Genomic DNA, 17,538 nt, shown 5'->3' on the forward strand with positions numbered 1-17,538 from the left:
GGAATACACACATCACAAAGCAGTTTCTCAGAAAGCTTCTATCCAGTTTTTAACTGAAGGTGTTTCCTTTTGCACCATTGGACTGAAGGTGCTCTGAATGACCCTTCGCGAATCCGTCCATAACGGCGTTTCAAAACTGCGTAATAGAAAGAAAGTTTTACCTATGTTTGATGAATGAACATATCTATCACAAAGCAGTTTCACAGAAAGCTTCTTTCCTGATTTTGTCTGAGTATATTTCCTTTTTCACCATATCCGTCCATATACTCCCGAATGTCCCCTGGTAGCCTTTTCTCCAAAAGAGATTCCCTAATCCTCTATGAGAATAAAAGTATAAATCTGTGAGTGAAATGTACACGTCACAAAGCAGCTCCTCGGAAATCTTCTCTCCAGTTTCCATCTGAAGATATTTCCGTTTTCACCATAAGTCTCAAAGTGCTCCTGAGTATCCCTTATCTGACTGAACTAAAACAATGTTTGAATACTGCTCAATGGAAACAGAAGCTTAACTACGTGAGTGGAATTCACAAGACACAGAGAAGTTTCACAGAAAGTTTCCTTCTGGTTTTTATCTGAGGGTATTTCTTTTTCAGCATATTCTTAAGAGTATTCCCAAATGTCCTTTCTCACGTTCCACAGAAACAGTGATTTCAAACTGCTCAATCCAAAGAATGATTTAACTCTATGAGATGAATACACATATCACAAAGCAGTTTCTCAGAAAGCTTCTCTCCAGTTTTCAACGGAAGACATTTCCTTTCTTGACATAGGCCTCAGGTCGCCACTTAATATCCCGAAACAGAATCCTCAAAGACAGACTTTCCAAACTGGGAAATGTAGACTAAGCTTTAACTCTGTGAAATGAATGGGCATGTCAGAGAGTAGTTTCCAGGAATGCTTCTTTCTGGGTTTTATTGAACACCATTTCACTTTTTGCCATAGTCTTCAAAGTACTCTGAATATCACATTTGTAGTTTTCCAGGGACAGTGTTCAAACAGTGCCTTATGAGAAGAAAGGTATAACTTCCTGAGTGGAATGCACACATCACCAAGTAGTTTCTCAGAAAGCTTCTCTCCAGTTTTTATCTGATTATATTTCCTTTTTAACCATAGGCCTGAATGTGATCCCGAATATCCCTTCATGGATCCGTCCATGACGGAGTTTCCATGCTGCATAATGTAAAGAAAGCTTTATCTATGTGAGATGAATAAACATAGTAAAAAGCAGATTCACAGAATGCTTCTTTCCAGTTTTTATCTGAAGATATTTGCTTTTTCACCATAGTCCTGAATGTGTTCCCGAATATCCCTTTGCAGATCCATCCATGACAGAGTTTCCAAGCTGAGAAATGCAGAGAAAGATTTATCTATGTGAGATGAATACACATATCTAAGAACAGTTTCACAGAAAGGATTTCCTAGATGCCGTATGAGAAGAGAGGTATAACACTGTGAGTGGAATGCACACGTCACAATGCAGCACCTCGGAAAGCTTCTCTCCAGTTTCTATCAGAACATATTTCCATTTTCACCTTAAGCCTCAAAGTGTTCCCGAATATCCCTATGCACACTAAATATAAACAATGTTAGGAAACTGCTCAATGAAAAGTGAAGCTTAAATGGACGAGTGGAATTCACATGACACAAAGCAGTTTCACAGGAAGCTTGCTTCCGGTTTTTAGCTGAAGGAATTTCTTTTTCAGCATATTCTAAAAAGCGTTCCCAAATTTCCTTTCTCAGGTCCCACAGAAACAGTTATTTCAAACTGCTCAATCCAAAGAATGATTTAACCCTACGAGATGAATACACACATCATAAAGCAGTTGCTCAGAAAGCTTCTTTCCAGTTTTCAACAGAAGACATTTCCTTGCTCACCACAGGCCTCAGGTCGCCACTTAATATCCCTTCGCAGATTCCTCAAAGATAGAGTATCCAAACTGGGAAATGTAGTGTAAGCTTTAATTCTGTGAAGTGAATGCACATTGTCAGAGATCAGTTTATAGGAACGCTTCTTTCTGGGTTTTATTTGAGGATATTTCACTTTTCTCCATAGTCCTATATGCGATCCAAAATATCACTTTTTTGATTTTACAGGAACAGTGTTCAAACACCGCCTTAAGGTAAAGAGGTATAACTCCCTGAGTGGAATGCGAACATCACAAAGCAGTTTCTCAGAAATCTTCTCTTCGGTTTTTGTTTGAAGATGTTTTGATTTTCCCTTGAGGGTTGAATGTGCTCCCAAATGTCCCTTCGCTGATCCATCCATGACAGTGTTTCCAAGCTGCATAAGGTAAAGAAATCTTTATCTATGTGAGATGAATAAACATTGCAAAACAGAGATCCACTGAAAGCTTCATTCCAGTTTCCATCTGAAGATATTTCCTTTTCACCATAGTCCTGAATGTGCTCCAGAATGTCCCTTCATGGATCCGTCCATGATAGAGTTTCTAAGCAGTGTAATGTAAGGAAAGTTTTATCTATGTGAGATGAATACACCTAGCACAGAGCAGTTTCACAGAAAGCTTCTTTGCCATTTTTGTCTGAGGCTATTTCCCTTTTCTACATGTGCATCAGTATGCTCCCAAATATCCCTTGGTAACTTTTTCTACAAAAGGATTTAATCAATGCTGTATGAGAAGAGAGGTATAACACTGTCAGTGGAATACATACATCACAAAGCAGTTTCTCAGAAAGCTTCTCTCCAGTTTTTATCTGAAGAGATTTCCTTTTTCAGCATAGGCCTGAATGTGCTCCTGAATGTCCCTTCGCAGAACCATCCATGACGGAGTTTCTAAACTGTGTAATATAAAGAAAGTTTTATCTACGTGAGATGAATAAATATATCTATCACATAGCAGTTTCACAGAAATCTCTTTGCAGTTTTTGTCTGAGCATATTTCCTTTTTCACTGTAGCCATACATATACTCCCGAATGTCCCCTGGTAGTCTTTTCTCCAAAATGGACTCCCTAATCCTCCATGAAAAGAAAGGCATAACTTGGTGAGTGGAATGTGCACGTCACAAAGCACCTCCATGGAAAGCTTCTCTCCAGTTTCTATCAGAAGATATTTCCGTTTTCACCATAAAACACAAAGTGCTGCCGAATATCCCTTCGCAGACTAAACAAACACAATAGGACAATACAGCTCAATAAAAAGAGAAGCTTAACTGTGCAAGTGGAATTCACACAATCCAGAACAGTTTCACAAGAAGATTACTTCTGGTTTTTATCTGAAGGTATTTCTTTTTCAGCATATTCTAAAGAGGGTTCCCAAATGTCCTTTCACAGATTCCACAGAAACAGGGATTTCCAACTGCTCTATCCAAAGAATGATCTAACTCTATGAGATGAATACACACATCACAAAGCAGTTGCTCAGAAAGATTCTCTCTAGTTTTCAATGGAAGACATTTCCTTGCTCACCACATACCTCCGGGTGCCACCTAATATCCCTTCACAGATTCTTCAAAGACAGAGTTTCCAAACTGGACAATGTAGAGAAAGCTTTAACTCTGTGAAATGAATGCATATATCAGAGAGTAGTTTCTTGGAACGCTTCTTTCTGGGTTTTATTTGAGGATATTTCACTTTTTGCCATAGTCTTCAATGCGCTCCGAAATATCACTTTTTCGGTTTTACAGGAATGGTGTTCATACACAGCCTTTTGGAAAAGAGGTATAACTCCCTGAGGGGAATGCACACATCACCAAGCAGTTTCTCAGGAAGCCTCTCTCCAGTTTTTATCTGAAGATATTTCGTTTTTCACCATAGGACTGAATGTGCTCCTGAATTTCCCTTCGTGGATCCGTCCATGACAGGTTTCCAAACTGCGTAATCTAAAGAAAGTTTTATCCATGTGAGATGAATAAATATATATATCACAAAGCAGTTTCTCAGGAAGCTTCTTTCCCGTTTTACTCCGAGGAAATTTCCCTTTTCAAAATAACCACACATATACTCTCGAATATCCCTTGGTAGCTTTTTGTCCAAAAGGAATTCCCAAATCCTCTATGAAAAGAAAGGTATAATTCTGTGAGTAAAATGCACACGACACAAAGCAGCTCCTCTGAAAGCTTCTCTCCAGTTTCTATCTGAAGATATTTCCCTTTTCACTATAAGCCTCATAGCACTCCCGAATATCCCTTCGCAGACTAAACACAGTGTCAGAATACTGCTCAATGGGAATACAAGCTGAACTGTGTGAGTGGAATTCACATGACACAGAGGAGTCTCACGGAAAGCTTCCTTTTGTTTTTTATCTGAGGGTATTTCTTTTACAGCTTATTCTAAAGAGCGTTCCCAAATTTCCTTTCAGGTTTCACAGAAAGAGTGATATCAAACTCTTCAATCTAAAGAATGATTTAACTGAATGAGTATAATACACACATCAGAAAGCAGCTGCTCAAAAAGCTTCTCTCAGGTTTTCAACGAAAGACATTTCCTTGCTTACCACAGTTCTCCGGGAGCCACTTAATATCCCTTCGCAGAATCCTCAAAGACAGACTTTCCAAACTGGGAAATGTAGAGTAAGCTTTAACTCTGTGAAATGAATGTACATGTCATAGAGCAGTTTCTTGGAACGCTTCTTTTGGGTTTTATTTCAGGATATTTCACTTTTCACCATAGTCTTCCATGCGCTCCAAAATATTACTTTTTTGGTTTTACAGGAACAGTGTTCAAACACTGCCTTCTGAGAAAAGAGGTACAACTCCCTGAGTGTAATGCATGCATCACAAAGCAGTTTCTCAGAAAACTTCTCTCCAGTTTTTATCTGAAGGTATCTCCCTTTTCACTGTAGGCCTGAATGTGCTCCTGAATGTCCCTGAGCAGATCTGTCCGTGATGGAGTTTCCAAACTGTATAATATGAGGAAAGTTTTATCTATGTGAGATGAATAAACATATCTATCACAAAACAGTTTCACAGAAATCTTCTTTCCAGTTTTTGTCTGAGGATATTTTCTTTTTCATCATAGCCATCCGTATACTCCCAAATGTCCCCTGGTAGCTTTTTCTGCAAAAGAGATTCCCCAATCCTCCATGAAAAGAAAGGTTTAACTCTGTGAATGGAATGCACACGTCACAAAGCAGCTCCTTGGAAACCTTCTCTCCAGTTTCTATCTAAAGATATTTCCTTTTTCACTGAAAGCCTCAAAGCGCTCCTATCCTTTCACAGAATAAACATAAACAGTGTTAGAATACTGCTCAATGAGTTGAGAAGCTTAACTGTGTGAGCGGAATACATGCGACAGAACAGTTTCACAGAAAGCTTCCTTTTGATTTTTATCTGAGGGTATTTCTTTTTCAGCATATTCTAAAGAGCGTTCCCAAATGTCCTTTCACAGATTCCACAGAAACAGGGATTTCAAACTACTCTATCCAAAGAATTATTTAACTCCATGAGATTAGTACATACATCACAGAGAGGTTGCTCAGAAAGCTTCTCTCCAGTGTTCAACGGAAGACATTTCCTTACTCACCACAGACCTCTGGGCGCCACTTAATATCCCTTCACAGATTCTTCAAAGACAGACTTTCCAAACTGGGAACTGTAGAGTAAGCTTTAACTCTCTGAAATGAATGCACATGTGGGAGAACAGTTTCTTGGAACGCTTCTTTCTGGGTTTTATTTGAGGATATTTCACTTTTCGTCATAATCTTCAATGCGCTCCGAAATATCACTTTTTTGGTTTTACAGGAATGGTGTTCATACACTGCCTTAAGGTAAAGAGGTATAACTCTCTGAGGGGAATACACACATCACAAAGCAGTTTCTCAGAAAGCCTCTCTTCAGTTTTTTATCTGAAGATATTCCTTTTTCACCATAGGCCTGAATGTGCTCCTAAATTTCCCTTCACGGATCCGTCCATGACGGAGTTTCCAAACTGCATAATATAAAGACAGTTTTATCTATGTGAGATGAATAAATATATATATCACAAAGCAGTTTCACAGAAAGCTTCTTTCCAGTTTTTCTCTGAGGATATTTCCTTTTTCCCAATAACCATGCCTATACTCCCGAATGTCCCTTGGTAGCTTTTTCTCTAAAAGGGATTCTCAAATCCTCTATGAAATGAAAGGTATAACTCTGTGAGTGAAATGTACCCGTCACAAAGCAATTCCTCAGAAAGCTTCTCTCCAGTTTCTATCTGAACATATTTCCTTTTTCACAATAAGCCTCAAAGCGCTCCCGAATATGCCTTCACATGCTAAACATAAACAGCGTTAGAAAACTGCTGAATGAAAAGAGAAGCTTAACTGAGTGAGAGGAATTCACCCGAAACATAGCAATTTCACAGAAATCTTCCTTCTGGTTTTTATCTGAGGAGAGTTCTTTCTCCATATTCTAGAGCATTCCCAAATGTCCTTAATCAGATTCCACAGAAGCAGTGATTTCAAACTGCTCAATCCAAAGAATGATTTAACTCTATGAGATGAATACAAACATCACAAAATAGTTGCTCAGAAATCTTCTCTCCAATTTTTAACGGAAGACATTTCCCTGCTCACCACAGGCCTCTGGTCACCACTTAATATCTCTTCGCTGAATACTCAAAGACAGACTTTCCAAATTGGAAAATGTAGAGTAAGCTTTAACTCTCTGAAATGAATGCATACGTCAGAGAGCAGTTTCTTTGAACGCTTCTTTCTGGGTTTTATTTCAGGATATTTCACTTTTCGCCATAGTCTTCCATGCGCTCCGAAATATTACCTTTTTGGTTTCACAGGAACAGTGTTCCAACACTGCATTAAGAGAAACAAGGTATAACTCCCTGAGAGGAATGCACAGATCACAAAGCAGTTTCTCAGAAAGCTTCTATGCAGTTTTTATCTGAAGATATCTCCTTTTTCACTGTAGGCCTAAGTGTGCTCCCAAATGTCCCTTCGTGGATATGTCAATGACGGTGTTTCCAAACTGCATAATATAAGGAAAGTTTTATCTATTTGAGATGAACAAATGTATCTATCACAAATCAGTGTCACAGAAATCTTCTTTCCAGGTTTTTTCTGAGGATATTTTCTTTTTCACTGTATCCATGCCTATATTCCCGAATGTCCCATGGTAGCTTTTTCTCCAAAAAGTATTCCCCAATTCTCTATGAAAAGAAAGGTATAATTCAGTGAGTGAAATGCACACATCACGAAGCAGCTCCTCGGAAAGCTTCTCTCCAGTTTCTATCTGAAGATATTTTCTTTTTCACCGTAAGCCTCAAAGTGCTCCCGAATATCCCATGGCAGAGTAAACAAAAACAGTGTTAGAATAATATTCAATGAAAAGAGAAGCTTAATGTGTGAGTGGAATTTATGCGACACACAGCAGTTTCACAGAAAGCTTCCTTCTGGTTTCTATTAGAAGTTATTTTTTTTTCAGGTTATTCTAAAGAGCGTTCTCAGATGTCCCATCTCAGATTCCACAGAAACAGTGATTTCAAACTGCTTAATCCAAAGAATGATTTACTTCTATGGGATGCATACAAACATCACAAAAGGGTTGCTCAGAAAACTTCTCTCCAATTTTCAACGGAAGCTGTTTCTTTGCTCGTCACAAGCCTCCAGTTGCCACTTAATATCCCTTTGCAGAATCCTCAAAGACAGACTTTCCAAACTGAGAAATGTAAAGTAAGCTTTTACACTGTGAGTTGAATGCACGTAACAGAGAACAGTTTCTTGGAACACCTCTTTCTGGGTTTTATTTCAGGATATTTCACTTTTCACCATAGTCTTTCATGCGTTCTGAAATATTACATTTTCTGTTTTACAGTAACAGTGTTCAAAAACTGCCTTATGAGAAAAGAGGAACTCCCTGAGTGGAATGCACATATCACCAAGCAGTTTCTCAGAAAGTTTCTCTCCAGTCTCTACCTGAACATATTTCCTTTTTCACCATAGGCCCGAATGTGATCTCGAATATCCCTTTGCGGATCCATCCATGACAGAGTTTCCAAGCTGCATAATGTAAAGAAAGTTTTATCTATGTGTTATGCATAAACATATCTATCACAAAACATTTACACAGAAAGCTTCCTTTCAGTGCTTGCCTGAGAATATTTCCTTTTTCACTGTAGCCCTCCATATGGTGAATGTTCCCTGGTAGATTTTCCTCCAAAAGGGATTTCCCAATCCTCTATGAGAAAAAAGATATAACTTTGTGAGTGGAATGCAAACTTCACAAAACAGCTCCTTGGAAAGCTTCTCTCCAGTTTCGGTCCGAACATATTTCCTTTTTCACCATAAGTCTCAAAGTGCTCCCCAATATCCCTTCACATGCTAAACATAAAGAGGGTTAGAAAACTGCTCAGTGAAAGCAGAGGCTTAACTGAGAAAGAGGAATTAATACGACACAGAGTAGTTTCACAGATAGCTTCCTTCTGGATTTTACTTGAGGATATTTCCTTCTCCATATTCTAAGGAGTATTCCCAAATGTCCTTCATCAGATTCCACAAAAACAGTGATTTCAAACTGCTCTATCCAAAGAATGATTTAATTCTATGAGGTGAATACACACATCACAAAACCGTTGCTCAGAAAGCTTCTCTCCAGTTTTCATCAGAAGTCGTTTCCTTGCTCACCAGAGGCCTCCGGGTGCCACTTAGTATCCCTTTGCAGATTACTGAAAGACAGAATTTCCAAACTGGGCAATATAGAGTAAGGTTTACCTCGGAAATGAATGAACATATACGAGAGTAGTTTCTTCAAACCTTTCTTTCTGAGTTTTATTTGAGGATAAATCACTTTTTGCCAGAGTCTTCAAAGCGCACAAAAATAGCACGTTTTCATTTTACAGGAACAGTGTTCAAACACTGCCTTATAAGAAAAGAGGTATAACTCCCTGAGTGGAATGCACACATCACAAATTAGTTTCTCAGAAAGTTTCTTTCTCGTTTTATTCTGAAGAAATTTCCTTTTTCACAATAGGCCTGAATGCGTTTTCGAATATATCATCGCGGTTCCTTCCATGACAGATTTTCCAAACTGGGTAATATAAAGAAAGTTTTATCTATATGAGATGAATAATCATAGCAAAAAGCAGATTCACAGAAAGATTCTTTCCAGTTTTTATCTGAAGATATTTCCTTTTTCAACATGGTCCTGAATGTGCTCCCAAATATCCCCTCGCAAATTCATCCATGACAGGATTTCCAAGTTGTGTAATGTAGAGAAAGCTTTATCTATGTCAGATGAATACACATATCACAGAACAGTATCACAGAAAGGATTTCCCTGATGCTGTATGAGAAGAGAGGTATAATACTGTGAGTGGAATGCACACGTCACAATGCAGTTCTGCGGAAAGCTTCTCTTCAGTTTCTATCTCAACATATTTTCTTTTTCAACGTAAGACTCAAAGTGTTCCCGTATATCCCTTCATATGCAAACATGAACAATGTTAGAAAACTGCTCAATGAAAAGAGAAACTTAACTGAGCGAGGGGAATTCACACAACACAGCAGTTTCACAGAAAGTTTCCTGCTGTTTTTTTATCTGAGGATGTTTCTTTCCCCATATTCTAAGGAGCGTTCCCAAATGTCCTTCCTCAGATTCCATAGAAACAGTGATTTCAACCTCCTCAATTCAAAGAATGGTTTAATTCTATGAGATGAATACACACATCACAAAGCAGTTGCTCAGAAATCTTGTCTCCAATTTTCATCAGAACACGTTTCTTTGCTCACAACAAGCCACCGGGTGCCACTTAATATCCCTTCACAGATTACTCAAAGACAGAGTTTCCAAACTGGGCAATGTAGAGTAAGCTTTAACTCTGTGAAATGAATGCACATATCAGAGAGTAGTTTCTTGGAAAGCTTCTCTCTGGGTTTTATTTGAGGATATTTCACTTTTCACCATAGTCTTCAATGTGCTCTGATATATCACTTTTTCGGTTTTACGGGAACAGTGTTCAAACACTGCCTTAGGAGAAAAGAGGTATAACTCCTTGAGTGCAATGCACATATCACAAAGCAGTTTCTCAGAAAGCTTCTCTCCAGTTTTTATCTGAAGATATTTCTTATTTCACCATAGGCCTGAATGTGCTCCCAAATGTCCCTTCGCGAATCCATCCATGACTGGTTTCCAAACTGCGAAATAGAAAGAAAGTTTTATCTATGTGAGATTAATAAACATATCTATCACAAAGCAGATTCACAGAAAGCTTCTTTCCAGTTTTTGTCTGAGGATGTTTCCTTTTTCACTGTAGCCGCCCATATGCTTACGAATGTCCTCTGATAGCTTTTTCTTCAAAAGGGATTTCCCAGTCCTCTATGAGAAGAAAAGTATAACTCTGTGAGTGGAATGCACACGTCACAAAGCAGCTCCTTGGAAATCTTCTCTCAAGGTTCTATCTGAAGACATTTCCGTTTTCACCATAAGCCTCAAAGCGCTCCCGAGTATCCCTTAGCTGACTAAGTAAAACAGTGTTAGAATACTGCTCAATGAAAACAGAAGCTTACATGTGTGAGTAGAATTCACGTGACACAAAGCAGTTTCACAGAAATCTTCCTTTGGTTTTTATCGCAGGATATTTCTTTTTCAACATATTCTTAAGAAGATTCCCAAATGTCCTTTCTGAAGTTACACAGAAACAGTGATTTCAAACTACTCAATTCAAAGAATGATTTAACTTTATGAGATGAATACACACATCACAAAGCAGTTGCATGCAAAGCTTCTCTCCAGTTTTCAAAGAAAGACACTTCCTTGCTCACCACAGGCCACCTGTTGCCACTAAATATCCATTCACAGAATCCTGAAAGACAGACTTTCTAAACTGGGAAATGTATAGCAAGCTTTAACCCTCTGAAATGAATGCACATGTCAGAGAGCAGTTTCTTGAAATGCTTCTTTCTGGGTTTTATTTCAGGATATTTCACTGTTTGCCTTAGTCTTCCATGCGCTCCAAAATATTATTTTTTTTGGTTTTACAGAAGCAGTGTTCACACAATGTCTTATGAGAAAAGAGGTATAACTCCCTGAGTGGAATGTACACATCACAAAGCAGTTTCTCAGAAAGTTTCTCTCCAGTTTTTATCTGAAGATATCTCCTTTTTCACCGTAGGCCTGAATGCGCTCTCGAATGTCCCTTTGCAAATCCGTCCATGATGGAGTTTCCACACTGTCTAATATAAGGAAAGTTTTATCTACGTGAGATGAATAAATATATCTATCAGAAAGCAGTTTCACAGAAATATTCTTTCGAGTTTTTGTCTGTGGATATTTCCTTTTTCACCATAGGCCTGAATGTGCTCCCGAATGTCCCTTCGCGGTTCGTCCATGACGGAGTTTCCAAGCAGAGTAATGTAAAGAAAGCTTCATCTATGTGTAATGAATAAACATAATAAAAAGCAGATTCACAGAAAGCTTCTTTCCAGTTTTTATCTGAAGATATTTCCTTTATCATCATAGTCCTGTATGTGCTCCCGAATGTCCCTTCGTAGATCCGTCCATGACAGAGTTTTCTTGCTGTGTAATGTAAAGAAAGCTTCATCTATGTGAGATGAATACACATATCACAGAGCAGTTTCCTAGAAAACTTCTTTCCAGTTTTTGTGTGAAGCTATTTCATTTTTCACCATAGGCGTCAATATTCTCCCGAATATCTCATGGTACCTTTATCTCCAAAAGAGTTTCCCCGATGCTGTATGAGAAGAGAGGTATAACACCTTTCTTTGAGTGGAATGCACATGTCAAAAGCTGTTACACAGAAAACTTCTCTCCAGTTTGTATCTGAACATACGTCCTTTTTCACTGTAAGCTTCAAAGTGCTCCTGAATATACCTTTGCACGCTAAACATAAACAGTGTTAGAAAACTGCTCAATGAAAAGAGATGCTTAAATGAGTGATAGAAATTAACGTGACACACAGCAGTTTCACAGGAAGCTTCCTTCTGGTTTTTATCTGAGGATATTTCTTTCTCCATATTCTATAGAGCATTCCTAAATGTCCTTCATCAGATTCCACGGAAGTAGTGACTTCAAATTGCTCAATCCAAAGAATGCTTTAACTCTATGAGGTGAATACACACATCACAAAACAGTTGCTCAGAAAACTTCTCTCCAGTTTTCACCATAAGGCATTTCCTTACTCACCACAGGCCTCTGGGCGCCACTTAATACCCCTTCACAGATTCCTCAAAGACAGAGTTTTCGAACTGGGCCATGTAGAGTAAGCTTGAACTCTGTGAAATGAATGCACACATCAGAGAACAGTTTCCTGCAATGCTGCTTTCTGTATTTTATTTGAGGATATTTCACTTTCACCATAGTCCACAATGTGCTCTGAAATATCACTTTTTTGGCTTTACAGGAATGGTGTTCAAACACTGCCTTAAAAGAAAAGAGGTATAACTACCTGAGTGGAATGCAAGCATCACAAAGCAGTTTCACAGAAAACTTCTCTCCAGTTTTTATCTGAGGGAATTTTCTTTTTCACCATAGGCCTGAATTTGATCCTGAATATCCCACCGTGCATCTGTCCATGACGGACTTTCCATGCTGTGTAATGTAAAGAAAGCTTTATCTATGTGAGATGAATAAACATAACAAATGCAGATTCACAGTACACTTCTTTCCAGTTTTTATCTGAAGATATTTCCTTTTTCACCATATTCCTGATTACGCTCCCGAATGTCCCATCATACATCCATCCATGACAGAGTTTCCAAATTGCATACTGTAAAGAAAGTTTTATCTATGTGAGATGAACATACATATCTATTACAAAACAATTTCACAGAAAATTTCTTTCCAGTTTTTGTCTGAGGATTTTCCTTTTTCACTATAGCCGTCCATATACTCCTGAAGGTCCCTATTTAGCTTTTTCTCCAAGAGGGATTCTCCAATCCTCTATGAGAAGGAAGGTATAACTCTGTGAGTGGAATGCACACATCAAAAAGCAGCCCCTCTGAAAGTTTCTCTCCAGTTTTTATCTGAAGATATTTCCGTTTTCACCTTAAGCCTCAAAGCACTCACGAATATCCCTTCGTAGACTAGATAAAGTGTTAGAAAACTGCTGAATGAAAAAGAGAAGCTTAACTGAGTGAAACGAATTCACATGACACAAAGCAGTTTCACAGAAAGCTTCCTTCTGCTTTTTATCTGAGAATATTTCTTTCTCTATATTCTAAAGAGCGTTCCCAGATATTCTTCCCAAGATTCCACAGAAACAGTGATTTCAAACTGCTCAATCCAAACAATGATTTAACTCTAGGACGTGAATACACACATCACAAAGCAGTTGCTCAGAAAGTTTCTCTCCAATTTTCATCAGAAGACATGTCGTTGCCCACCACAGGCCTCTGGATGCCACTAAATATCCCTTTGCAGATTCCTCAGAGACAGAGTTTCCAAACTGGGTAATGTAGAGTAAGCTTTAACTCTGGGAAATGAATGCTCATATCAGAGAGCAGTTTCTTGTAACACTTCTTTCTGGGTTTTATTTGAGGATATTTCACTTTTCACTGTAGTCCACAATGTGCTCCAAAATAATCACTTTTTTGGTTTCACAGGAATGGTGTTCAAACACTGCTTTAAAAGAAAAGAGGTATAACTACCTGAGTGGAATGCAAACATCACAAAGCAGTTTCACAGAAAACTTCTCTCCAGTTTTTATCTGAGGGAATTTTCTTTTTCACCATAGGCCTGAATTTGATCCTGAATATCCCACCGTGCATCTGTCCATGATGGAGTTTCCAGGCTGTGTAATGTAAAGAAAGCTTTATCTATGTGAGATGAATAAACATAACAAAAGCAGATTCACAGTACACTTCTTTCCAGTTTTTATCTCAAGATGTTTCCTTTTTCATCATATTCCTGAATGCGCCCCTGAATGTCCCATCACGCATGCATCCATGACGGAGTTTACAAACTGCATACTGTAAAGAAAGTTTTATCTATGTGAGATGAACATACATATCTATCACAAAGCAATTTCACAGAAAATTTCTTTCCAGTTTTTGTCTGAGGATTTTCCTTTTTCACCATAACTGTCCATATACTCCCAGAGGTCCCTATTTAGCTTTTTCTCCAAGAGGGATTCTCCAATCCTCTATGAGAAGGCAGTATAACTCTGTGAGTGGAATGCACACATCACAAAGTAGCTCCTCTGAAAGTGTCTCTCCAGTTTTTATATGAAAGTATTTCTGTTTTCACCATAAGCCTCAAAGCGCTCACGAATATCCCTTCGCAGACTAAACACAGTGTTAGAAAACTGCTGAATGAAAAAGAAAAGCTTAACTGAGTGAAAGGAATTCACACGACACAAAGTAGTTTCACAGAAAGCTTCCTTCTGCTTTTTATCTGAGGATATTTCTTTCTCCATATTCTAAAGAGCGTTCCCAGATATTCTTCCTAAGATTCCACAAAAACAGTGATTTCAAACTGCTCAATCCAAACAATGATTTAACTCTAGGATGTGAATACACACATCAAAAGCAGTTGCTCAGAAAGTTTCTCTCCAGTTTTCATCAGAAGACATGTCGTTGCCCACCACAGGCCTCTGGATGCCACTAAATATCCCTTTGCAGATTCCTCAGAGACAGAGTTTCCAAACTGGGTAATGTAGAGCAAGCTTTAACTCTGGGAAATGAAAGCTCATATCAGAGAGCAGTTTCTTAGAATGATCCTTTCTGTGTTTTATCTGAGGATATTTCACTTTTCACCATAGTCTTCAAAGCTCTCTGAAATATCATTTTTCGGTTTTTCAGGAACAGTGTTCAAATACTGCCCTAAGGGAAAAGATGTATAACTCCCTGAGTGGAGTGCACACATCACAAAGCAGTTTCTTAGAAAGCTTCTCTCCTGTTTTTATCGGAAGAGATTTCCTTTTTCACCATAGGTATGAAGGTGTCCCGAATGTCCCTTTGCGGATACATCCATGACGGAGTTTCCAAACTGCATAATATAAAGAAAGTTTTATCTACATCAGATGAATACACATATTTATCAAAAAGCAGTTTCACAGAAAGCATCATTCCAGTTTTGGTCTGAGGATATTTCTTTTTTCACAGTAGCCATCCATACACTCCTGAATGTCCCTTGGTAGCTTTATCTCCAAAAGGGATTCCCCAATCCTCTATGAGAAGAAAGGCATAACTCTGTTAGTGGAATACACACGTCCCAAAGCAGCTCCTCAGAAAACTTCTCTCCAGTTTCTATCTGAAGATATTTCCGTTTTCACCATAAGCCTCAAAGTGCTCCAGAATATCCCTTCGCACACTAAACATCAACAGTTTTAGAAAACTGCTCAACGAAAAAAGAAGCTTAACGAGGGAGAGGAATTCACTCGACACATAGCAGTTTCACAGAAAGCTTCCTTCTGGTTTTCGTCTGAGGATATTTCTTTCTCCATATTCTAAAGAGCATTCCCAAATGTCCTTACTCAGATTCCACCCAAACAGTGATTTCAAACTGCTCAATCCAAAAAATGGTTTTACTCTATGAAATGAATACACACATCACAAAGCAGTTGCTCAGAAAGCTTCTCTCCAGTTTTCAACAGAAGATATTTCCTTGCTCAACACAGGCTTCTCAGCGCCACTTAATATCCCTTTGCAGATTCCTCAAGGACAGAGTTTCCACACTGGGCAATAGAGAGTAAGCTTTAACTCTGAAATGAATGCACATATCAGAGAGCAGTTTCTTGGAAAGCTTCTGTCTGGGTTTTATTTGAGGATATTTCACTTTCTGCCATAGTCTTCAAGGTGCTCCGAAATATAACTTTTTCGGTTTTACGGGAACAGTGTTCAAACACTGCCTTATGAGAAAATAGGTATAACTCCCTGAGTAAAATGCAGAGATCACAAAGCAGTTTCTCAGAAAGCTTCTCTCCAGTTTTGATCTAAAGATATTTCCTTTTTCACCATAGGCCTGAATGTGCTCCTGAATGTCCCTTCGCAGATATGTCCATGATGGAGCTCACAAACTGCGTAATAAAAAGAAAGTTTATCTATGTTATATGAATAAACATATCTATCACAAAGCAGTTTCACAGAAATTTTCTTTCCAGTTTTTGTCTGGAAACATTTCACAGAAATCTTCTTTCCTTTTTCACCATAGTCCTGAATGTGCTCCCAAATTTCCATTCATGGATCCGTCCATGACAGAGTCTCAAAGCTGTGTAAAGTAAAGAAAGCTTTATCTATGTGAGATTAGTACACATAGCACAGAGTAGTTTCATAAAAAGCTTCTTTTCTGTTTTTGTCTGAGGATATTTCCCTTTTCAGCATAGGCCTCAATATGCTCCCGGTTATCCCTTGGTACTATTTTCTCCAAAAGAGTTTCTCTGATGCTGTATGAGAAGAAAGGTATAATTCTGTGAGTGTAGTGCACAAGTCACATAGCAGCTCCTCAGAAAGCTTCTCTCCAGTTTCTATTGGAAGATATTTCCGTTTTCACCATAAGCCTCGAAGCACTCCCAAGTATCCCTTTGCAGACTAATCTAAAACAGTGCTAGAATACTGCTCAATGAAAACAGAAGCTTAACTGTGTGAGTGGAATTCACATGACACAGAGCAGTTTCACAGAATACCTCCTTCTGGTTTTTATCTGAGGGTCTTTCTTTTTCAGCATATTCTTAAGAGCGTTCCCAAATGTCGTTTCTCAGGTTCCACAGAAACAGTGATTTCAACCTGCTCAATCCAAAGAATGATTTAACTCTATGAGATGAATACACACATCACAAGGCAGTTGCTCACAAATCTTCTCTCCAGTTTTCAACAGAAGACATTTCCTTGCTCAACACAGGCCTCTGGGCACCCCTTACTATCCCTTCACAGATTAATGAAAGACAGAGGTTCCAATCTGGTCAATGTAGAGTAAGCTTTAACTCTGTGAAATGAATGCACATATCAGAGAGCAGATTCTTAGAATGCTTCTTTCTAGGTTTTATTTGATTATATTTCATTTTTCACTGTAGTCTTCAAGATGCTATGAAATATCACTTTTTCAGTTTTACAGGAACAGTGTTCAAACACTGCCTTATAGGAAAAGAGGTATAACTCCCTGAGTGGAATACACACATCACAAAGCAGTTTCTCAGTAAGCTTCTCTCCAGTTTTCATCTGATGATATTTCCTTTTTCACTCTAGACCCAAATGTGATCCCGAATATCCCTTCACGGATCCATCCATGACGGAGTGTCCAAGCTGCGTAATGTAAAGAAAGCTTTATATATGTGCAATGAATAAACAGCCAAAAGCAGATTCACAGAAAGCTTATTTCCAGTTTTTATCTGAATATATTTCCTTTTTCACCCTAGTCCTGAATGTGCTCCCGAATGTCCCTTTGCGGATCCGTCCAGGACAGAGTTTCCAAGCTTCGTAATGTAAAGAAAGCTTTATCTATGTGAGATGAATGCACATGTCACAGAACAGTTTCACAGAAAGATTCTTACCAGTTTTTGTCTGGGGCTATTTCCCTTTTCACCGTCAGCATAAATATGCTTTAGAATATCACTTGGTACCTTTTTCTCCAAAAGGCTTTCCCGATGCTGTATGAGAAGAGAGGTATAACACTGTGACTGGAATGCACACGTCACAAAGC

Source organism: Chlorocebus sabaeus, chromosome 8, assembly GCF_047675955.1.
Source record: "Chlorocebus sabaeus isolate Y175 chromosome 8, mChlSab1.0.hap1, whole genome shotgun sequence".
In the NCBI taxonomy this organism is placed as follows: domain Eukaryota; kingdom Metazoa; phylum Chordata; class Mammalia; order Primates; family Cercopithecidae; genus Chlorocebus; species Chlorocebus sabaeus.